General features: G+C 35.4%; 1 non-coding gene across 1 annotated transcript; it reads right to left on the bottom strand.

The window, feature by feature from the left end:
- Positions 1-316: 316 nt before the first annotated feature.
- On the bottom strand, positions 317-418 carry LOC116272054. Its single transcript, XR_004180786.1, has one exon. It is a non-coding gene; the product is annotated as a U6 spliceosomal RNA (small nuclear RNA).
- Positions 419-8,271: the final 7,853 nt, after the last annotated feature.

Genomic DNA, 8,271 nt, shown 5'->3' with positions numbered 1-8,271 from the left:
CAATTGGAAGCTCCATCAGTTACTTCTGGTAGGACCTTCAAGTGTCAGTGCACTGGTGGCCATGGTCGTCCTTCCCTCCCTCTATGATTACTGATCATGTTTCTAGAAGGAGTTCTTTCAAGAGTCTGATTATCAGAAAAAGGGCATCATAAAACATATAATTAGTTGAACTGTGCAGCAGTGAGAGCCAGAAAATTTAGAAATAAATATTTTTTTGTAAATGATGAAAAAATTAATCTTTTTCTTTTTGCTTTTATTATTACTTTTAATTGACACATAATAATTGTACCTATTTTGTGGTACAGTGTGATATTTCAAAAATATATGGAATGTTTCACAAATATGTGTCATCCTTCTTCAAGGGTCATGCTAATATTCTCTGTACATTCACATTTTCGTATATACCACCAAAGTAAGCACTCTTTACTGTTTTAAAACCCTAAGATTTGGAGTTAATAATTACCCCAGACAAATATAATCCATCTTTACTGATATATGAGCATACGTTGTTGTATTGTGCTTTGCTTTATAGTAATATGAAATCACTACATTTTTTAAAAAAAAGAAATTAAAATTTTGTAGCAACCCTGCATGGAGCAAGACCATATGAACTTTTTTTTTTTTTTTTTTTTTTTTTTTCCAATAGCATGTACTCGCTTTGTGTCCCTCTGTCACATTTTGGCAATTCTGACAACATTTCAAATTTTTTCATTAGTTTTATATTTGTTATGGTGATCTGTGACTGATCATAGATGTTGTCGTTTGTAGTTGTATTGAGGCACTATGAACCATGCCCATATAAGATGGTGAACTTAATTCATAATGTTGTATGCATACTGAATGCTCCACCAATCAATCAGTTTCACATCACTCTCCCTCTTTCTGGGCTGCCCTATTCCCTAAGACATGACAATATTTCAGTCATGCCAATTAGTCCTACAATGGCCTCAGTGTTTTCCAGTAAAAGGGTAAGTCTCTCAATGTAAATAAAAAGCTAGAAATGATTAAGTGTTTTGAGGAAGGTATATTAAAAGCCAAGGTACCCTTAAAGTGAGGCCTCATCTCCAAAAATGTTAGCCAAGCTGTGAATGCAAAGGAAAAGATCTTGAAGGAAATTAAAGTTGCTATTCCAATAAACAAAGGAATGGTAAGAGAATGAAACAGTCTTATTGATGATATGCAGAAATTTTGAGTGTTCTAGATAAAAGATCAAACAAACCACAACATTCTCTTAAGCCAAAGCCTAATACAAAGCAAAGTCCTAATGCTCTTAAATTCCATGAAGGTTGAAAGAGGTGACTAAGCTGTAGAAGGAACACTGGAAGCTAGCAAAAGTTGTTTCATGAGATTTAAGGGGAGAAGCTGTACCCATAACATAAAAGTGCAAGGAGAAGCAGCAAGTCTTAATGCAGAATTTCAGCAAATTATGCAGAAGATCTAGTTGAGGTAATTTATGATGGTGGCTACAACAAACAACAGATTTGCAATGTAGAAACAACAGCCTTATACTGGAAAAACCTACGTTCCATAACTTTTGTAACTGGAAAGGAGAAGCCAGTGCCTGGCTTCAAAGCTTCAAAAAACAGGCTGACTCTCTTGTTAGGAGCTAATGTACTTGGTGACTTTAAGTGGAAGCCAATTCTCATTTATCATTACGAAAATCCTAGAGCCCTTAGGAATCCACTCTGCCTGTGCTGTAGAAATGAGACACAACAAAGCCTTGATGACAGTATATCTGTTTACAGCATGGTTTACTGAATATTTTAAACCTGCTGTTGAGAACTACTGCTCAGAAGAAAAGATACCTTTCAAAACGTTACTGCTCATTGTCAAAGCACCGGGTCACCCAAGAATTCTTATGAAACAGTGTAAGGTGATTAATGTGTTTATACCTGTTAACAAAGTATCCATTCTTCAGCCCATGGATGAAGGGGTAATTTTACTTTCAACTTTTATTATTTTAGAAATACATTTCATAAGGCCATAGCTGTCATAGGCAATGATTCCTCTGATGGACTTGTGCAAAGTAAATTGAAACCTTCTGGAAAAGATTCACCATTCTAGATGTCATTAGGAACATTTATGATTCACAGAAGGACGTCAAAATATCAATATTAACTGAAGTTTGAAAGAAGTTGATGCCAATTGTCATGGATTATTTTGAGGGTATTCAGTACATCATTGGAGGGTGTAACTGCAGACCAAAAGAGCCAGAATTAGAAGTGGAACCTAAAGAAGAAACTGGAGTGCTGCGAACTAATGATAACCCTTGGACAAATGAGCAGTTGCTTCTTATAAATGAGAAAAACAGTGGTTTCTTGAGATGGAATCTACCCCTAGTGAGGATTTTGTGAACATTGTTGAAATGAAAACAAAGTATTTGTATTATTAATATGTAAATATAGTTGATAAAGCAGCAGCAGAATTTGAGAGGATAGACTGCAATAGTGAAAGAAGTTATACTGTAGGTAAAAAGCTATCAAACAGCATTGCTTGCTAAAGAAAAATCTTTAATGAAAGGAAGAATCAATTGATGCAGCATATTACATTGCTGTCTTATTTTGAGAAATAGTCCCAGCAAACCCCACCTTCAGAAACACCCACACTGATTAGGAGGCAACCATCAATTTTGAGGCACTGCTCTCTACTAGCAAACAGGTTATGATTTGGCTGAAGACTCAGATAACCATTAGCATTTTTTTAGCAATACCATATTTTTAAATTAAGGTATTTTCACTGTTCATTTGTAGTTGTGTTGGGGCACTATGAACCATACCCATATAAGATGGTGAACTTAATTCATAATGTTGCATGCAAACTGAATGTTTTTAAACACTTAGCAGACTGAGTAGCATAAACATAACTTTGATATGTATTTAGAAACCAAAAAAGAAAGAAAGAAAGAAAGAAAGAAAGAAAGAAAGAAAGAAATTAGGTGAACGTCTGTATTGAATATTTGAATATTTGCTTTATTTGAATATTTGCTTTATTGTGCTGGTCTGGAACCATGTGGAGCAACATGCCTGAGGTATGCCTATAACTATCTTTCTTGGTTGATACTCAATTTTCCCTAAAATTAAAAATTTCTGAAGTATTGGAATATATTGTGATGCGATTCCTTTAAAATGGAGATTTTTTTATAAACACATTAGTTATATGATTGCAAACATATACACAATTACATGTGTGTGCATGCACACACACACAACACACCCCTGTAATATTGAAATACATACCAAAATGGTTAAAAAACCACAGCTGTGTATTTTTAAAATGTATGTTTTTAAAATAAACATTTCCATTATTAGATGTCTTAGAATATGTTTATGTTTAAACTTAAGCTTGATATTTTTAACAAGTTTTCTCCAAAAGTTTTAATTTCTAACTTGTGTTTTCTGCAAATACAATGAGTCTGTTTTTCACTTTTGTTTTACTTCATGTTTAAATTTTTAAAAAGATAAAGTCAACAAGGGTATTTGGGGAATATATTGGACTAAGCCTGGGTTCATTATTCTGTGTTTCTTTCAGTTGCCCACTGTGTCATCTCCACAAATGAAATAATGTGACCTTAGAACCAATTTCTCAGAAGCATAAGAAAGGTTTGTCCCAGACAGAGCTTGGAGAACTGACCATCATTTTCTATTCAAGTTAAGAAGTCTTAATAGCTGACATGAGAGCATCTTAGCACTATAGATAAGTGACTGTCCTTAACAGATCCCTGGAATTCATCTTTGGACTGGCTATCTAATACTGATTTGACAGGTAGACATAATGGATGACTATTCCACATGGCTGAGAGGATGATTGACTTGCCCAGGTTTCATATGTAATCTCCTGACAAGAAGTAACCTCTCTACCTGGACTGGTAAACATCTCTGTTGACTTTTCAGGAAATACTCACTTGCCATCACTTGAACAGAAATGCCTTCCTTAGATATACAAAAGCCCAACAAATATATGAAAATAGTATTCAACATCATTAATTATCAAGGAAATGCAAAGTAAAACCACAGTAAAACACCACCTTACTGCTGCAAGAATGGCCATTACTAAAAAGTCAAAAAACAATAGATGTTAGTGTGGATGTGGTGAAAAGGGAAACACTTATATGCTATGAGTGGGAATAGAAATTAGTACAACCTCTGTGGAAAACAATATGAAGATTCTTTAAAGAACTAAAAGTAAATGCTTCCATTTAATCCAGCAATCCTACTATTAAATATCTACCCAAAGGGAGATAAGTCATTATATGCAAAAGACACATGGACACATATTTTTTTGCAGTCCAACTCACAGTTGCAAAGATATGGAACCAACTTGAGTGCACATTAGCCAATGAATGGATAAAGAATTTGATACATATATATGATATATATAAATAGTATTCCATGATATACATATACATACATACATATATGTATGTATATGCATATGCATGTGCATATATGTACATGTATGTGCATATATGTATAAACATACATGCATGTATACATATATGTATGTGTATATACGCAAATACACACCTATGTGCATGCATGTATATATAATATGCATATATGTATATGTATGTGCATATATATGTGTGTATATCATGGAATACTATTCAGCCATAAAAATAAATAATGTACTTTGTAGCAACTTGAATAGTGCTGGAGGCTACTATTCTAAATGAAGTAATTCAACAATGGAAAACCAAAAAGATTGTATGTTCTCATTTACAAGTGGAAACTAAGCTATGGGTATGCAAAGGCATACAGAGTGGTATAATGGACTTTGTAGACTCAGAAGGGGTAAGTTAGTAGGGGACTTTGTGATAAAACACTACATATTTGACACAACATTCAACTACTCAAGCAACAGGTGCACTAAAATCTCATATTTCACCACTATATAATTCACCTATGTAACCAAAACCCACTTGTACCAGAAAAGTTATTGAAATTTGGAAAACTTCAAAAATAAATAACTTGTGTATCATCTATTGTATTCTGATTTACTACCACATGAAGCCAATGGAATTCTTTACCACTAAGACAAATAAAGGAGGATCACATACTTATAAAGCTTTGTTTCAAATATCCTAGTCAATTTTTAAGGAACAAAAATTAATGTAAATATTCAGAAAGGACAAAATTAATTTTTTAGAAAATAATAAAGGCCAAATAAAATATTTTACAAAATATTAAGATGATTTGATATTGATTTTGATGAAGTTTTTATTTCTTATACTTGGGTTTAATAGTTACAAATGGAAACGAAAATATATCATTAAAATTCAAGCTACATATATACATATATATATAAACTCTATATGTAAAATAAAAAAGTATGATTCTGAATGAAATCCAAAATTTTAAAAAAGACATAAATAAGGCCTAAAATATCAGACATATTACTGGTTGGGAAAAATATAATAAAAATGTCATTTCTCATAAAATTAATATGTACTTGTTGCAATTTAAGACAGAAATATCAACAGAGAGTTTTCTTAAATACAGGAGTGTATGAAAACCTGACTCAAAAAACTCTAATGCAGTTTGAAAACTGTGTGCAAAATGAATCAGGATAGAGAGAGAGAGAGACAGCGAAGAGGAAAATGCAATACAGCGGTAAGCCAGCAGATCTCATGAGAACTCATTCACTATCATGAGAAGAGTGAGAGAAATCCAGCCTCATGATTCAATCACCTTCCACCAGGTTCCTCGCCCAACATTAGGAATTACAATTCAACATATTTGGGTGGGGACACAGAGTGAAACCATATTATTTCACTCCTTCCCACATCTCATGTCCTTCTCACAGTTTAAAATACAATCATGCCTTCTCAACAGTCCCTTAATGTCTGAACTCATTCTAACATTAACTCAAAAGTGTAACTTCAAAGTCTCATTGGAGACAAGGCAAGTTCCTTCCCCCTGTGAGCCTGTAAAAAAAAAAAAAAATAGTTACTTTCTATATGTTAATACAATGGGGGTAGAGGCATTGGGTAAATGTTCGCATTTGAAACATGAGAAATTGGCAAAAACAAAGGGGATTATAGGCCCCATGCAAGTCAGAAACCTGGCAGGGCGGTCATTAAATCTTTTTGGACTGGAGTCCCAGCTCTATGGCAGGCTGGAGATGCCGGTGGCGGATCTCAACTCACTGCAAACTCCGCCTCGGTTTCGCCTTCTCTGCCTCGGCCTCCCAGTAGCTGGGACCACGAAGCGCCCGCCCGCCCAGCCCAGTAGTTTTTATTTTTAGTAGAGAACGGGGTTTCACCCGTGTTAACCGAGATGGTCTCGATCTACCTGACCTCGCGTGATCCGCCGTCTCGGCCTCCCAAAGTGCTGGGATTACAGGCTTGAGCCACCGCGCCCGGTCATTAAATCTTAAAGCTCCAAAATAATCTCCTTTGACTCTATGTCTCACCTCTAGGACATGCTGATGCAAGGGGTGGCACCCACAGCCTTGGGACATTCTGTCTCTGTGTCTCTGAAGGGTAAAGCACCTGTAGCTTCTTTCACAGGCTCACACTGAGTGACTGAGGCTTTTACAGGTGCAAAGTGCATGCTACAACTGGATCTACCTTTCTGAGGTCTGAAGGAGAGTGGCCCTCTTCCCACAGCTCCACTAAGCAATGACCCAGTGAGGACTCTGTTTGGGGACTCCAACCCCACATTTTCCCCACACACTGCACTTGTAGAGATTCTCCATGAGGGTTCAGCCCCTGCAGCAGACTTCTGCCTGGACATACAGGTGTTTATTTCACAGAGCAGCAGGAAACCATTATTTCCTCCTAGGTCTCCAGGCCTGTGATGGGAAGGGCTACCTAAAAAAATCTCTGAAACAGAGAGGGAGCAAAGGAGGAAATGCCATACACTTTTAAACAACCAGATAGCATGAGAACTCACTCATTATCACGAGAAGAGCAAGGGGGAAATCCACCACCATGATCCAATCACCTCCCATCAGGTTTCTCCCCCAATATTGGGAATTATAATTCAACATGAGATTTGGGTGGGGACACAGAGCCAAACTATATGAATGTAGAACTGTGAAATCATTGCTGCTATCAAGGTAATAACCATATCCATCTGTTCTTCATTCTGCCCCTTCCTACATATGCCTACTCGTGTTCAGGCAACCTCTGATCTGCATTTTATCACCATAGATCAATTTGCAGTTTCCGGAATTTTTGATACATTAAATTGTATGGTATTATTTTTTCTGACTTCTTTTACTTAGCTGTTATTTTTAAAGAATAAGTTTCCCTTTTTAAATTGTTTTATGAAGCAAACATTCTGTTTATATTTTAAATGATGCACATAACATATATTGATAGTATAAGGGTAAAAACAGAAGTGTTATTTTGTGGCTGTGATTTTCAGTTGGTAAAAATGTAGTTCTAATACAACAATATTATAGAGTCAATTTTCTATGCATTTTTTTCATGTGAATGTGGCAATAGGTTTACATGAGATGTTTACACCAAATCCTCATATATATCTCAAAAATGCATGGCTTTCATTTTAAAGCAAAATAGAAAAGGAGATTTTGAGTAAAAGTCAAAAAAATACTGCTGCCAGTAAGATAAATTAGAATGTGTGCTCTCTTAATTTGTCAGTAGTAAAGTCATCTTTCCCAATTATTTGGATAATAATAAGAAAAAAAGGAAATAAGAATAGCAAGGACGATTACAGATTGCAGTTTTTGAATATGAATGAGTATTATGTACTAGATATGATTCTAAATGACAAACTTGTAATTTATTGCTCGTTTTTATAATTCTGTGACATTTATTATGAATACCATTATTTAACGGGTGAAGACACTGAGACACAGAGAGGGTAACTATTTTTCTTAGGCCCATACTGGTAGTCACTGAATTGGTTTTGGCTCTTGGTAGTCTGGCTGCTGGGTTCAGGCTCCCAACCAGTAAGTAATAGTGTTGGTTAGCATGTTAATAAATATTTCTGGATTAACAATTAAAATGATTTTTGCGAAATAAAATTTGGTCTTAAGGCTTCGTCATCACTGACATCAGTGTTTACACACCAGATATCCTCATTTCATTAAGTGTATAATAGATATAAAGAAAAAGATATTTTTCCTATGCCCTTAGTTTTTCATTACTCTGAGGAAACAGTCAGGAGGATCGTGGTCATGGATTTCCCCCTTGCCTGTCTCATGATAGTGAGTCAGTTCTTATGCTTCCTTTGTCTGCCTTGACAGATGTTTCCAACCTTTCATTCAAGTCTTTGCTCTGCTCTTCCCTGCACACACCTGTCC

The sequence above is a fragment of the Papio anubis genome, chromosome 1 (genome assembly GCF_008728515.1).
Source record: "Papio anubis isolate 15944 chromosome 1, Panubis1.0, whole genome shotgun sequence".
NCBI lineage: Eukaryota > Metazoa > Chordata > Mammalia > Primates > Cercopithecidae > Papio > Papio anubis.
The sequence above is the reverse complement of the archived record's forward strand: the minus strand, read 5'-3'. Positions and strand labels throughout refer to the sequence as shown.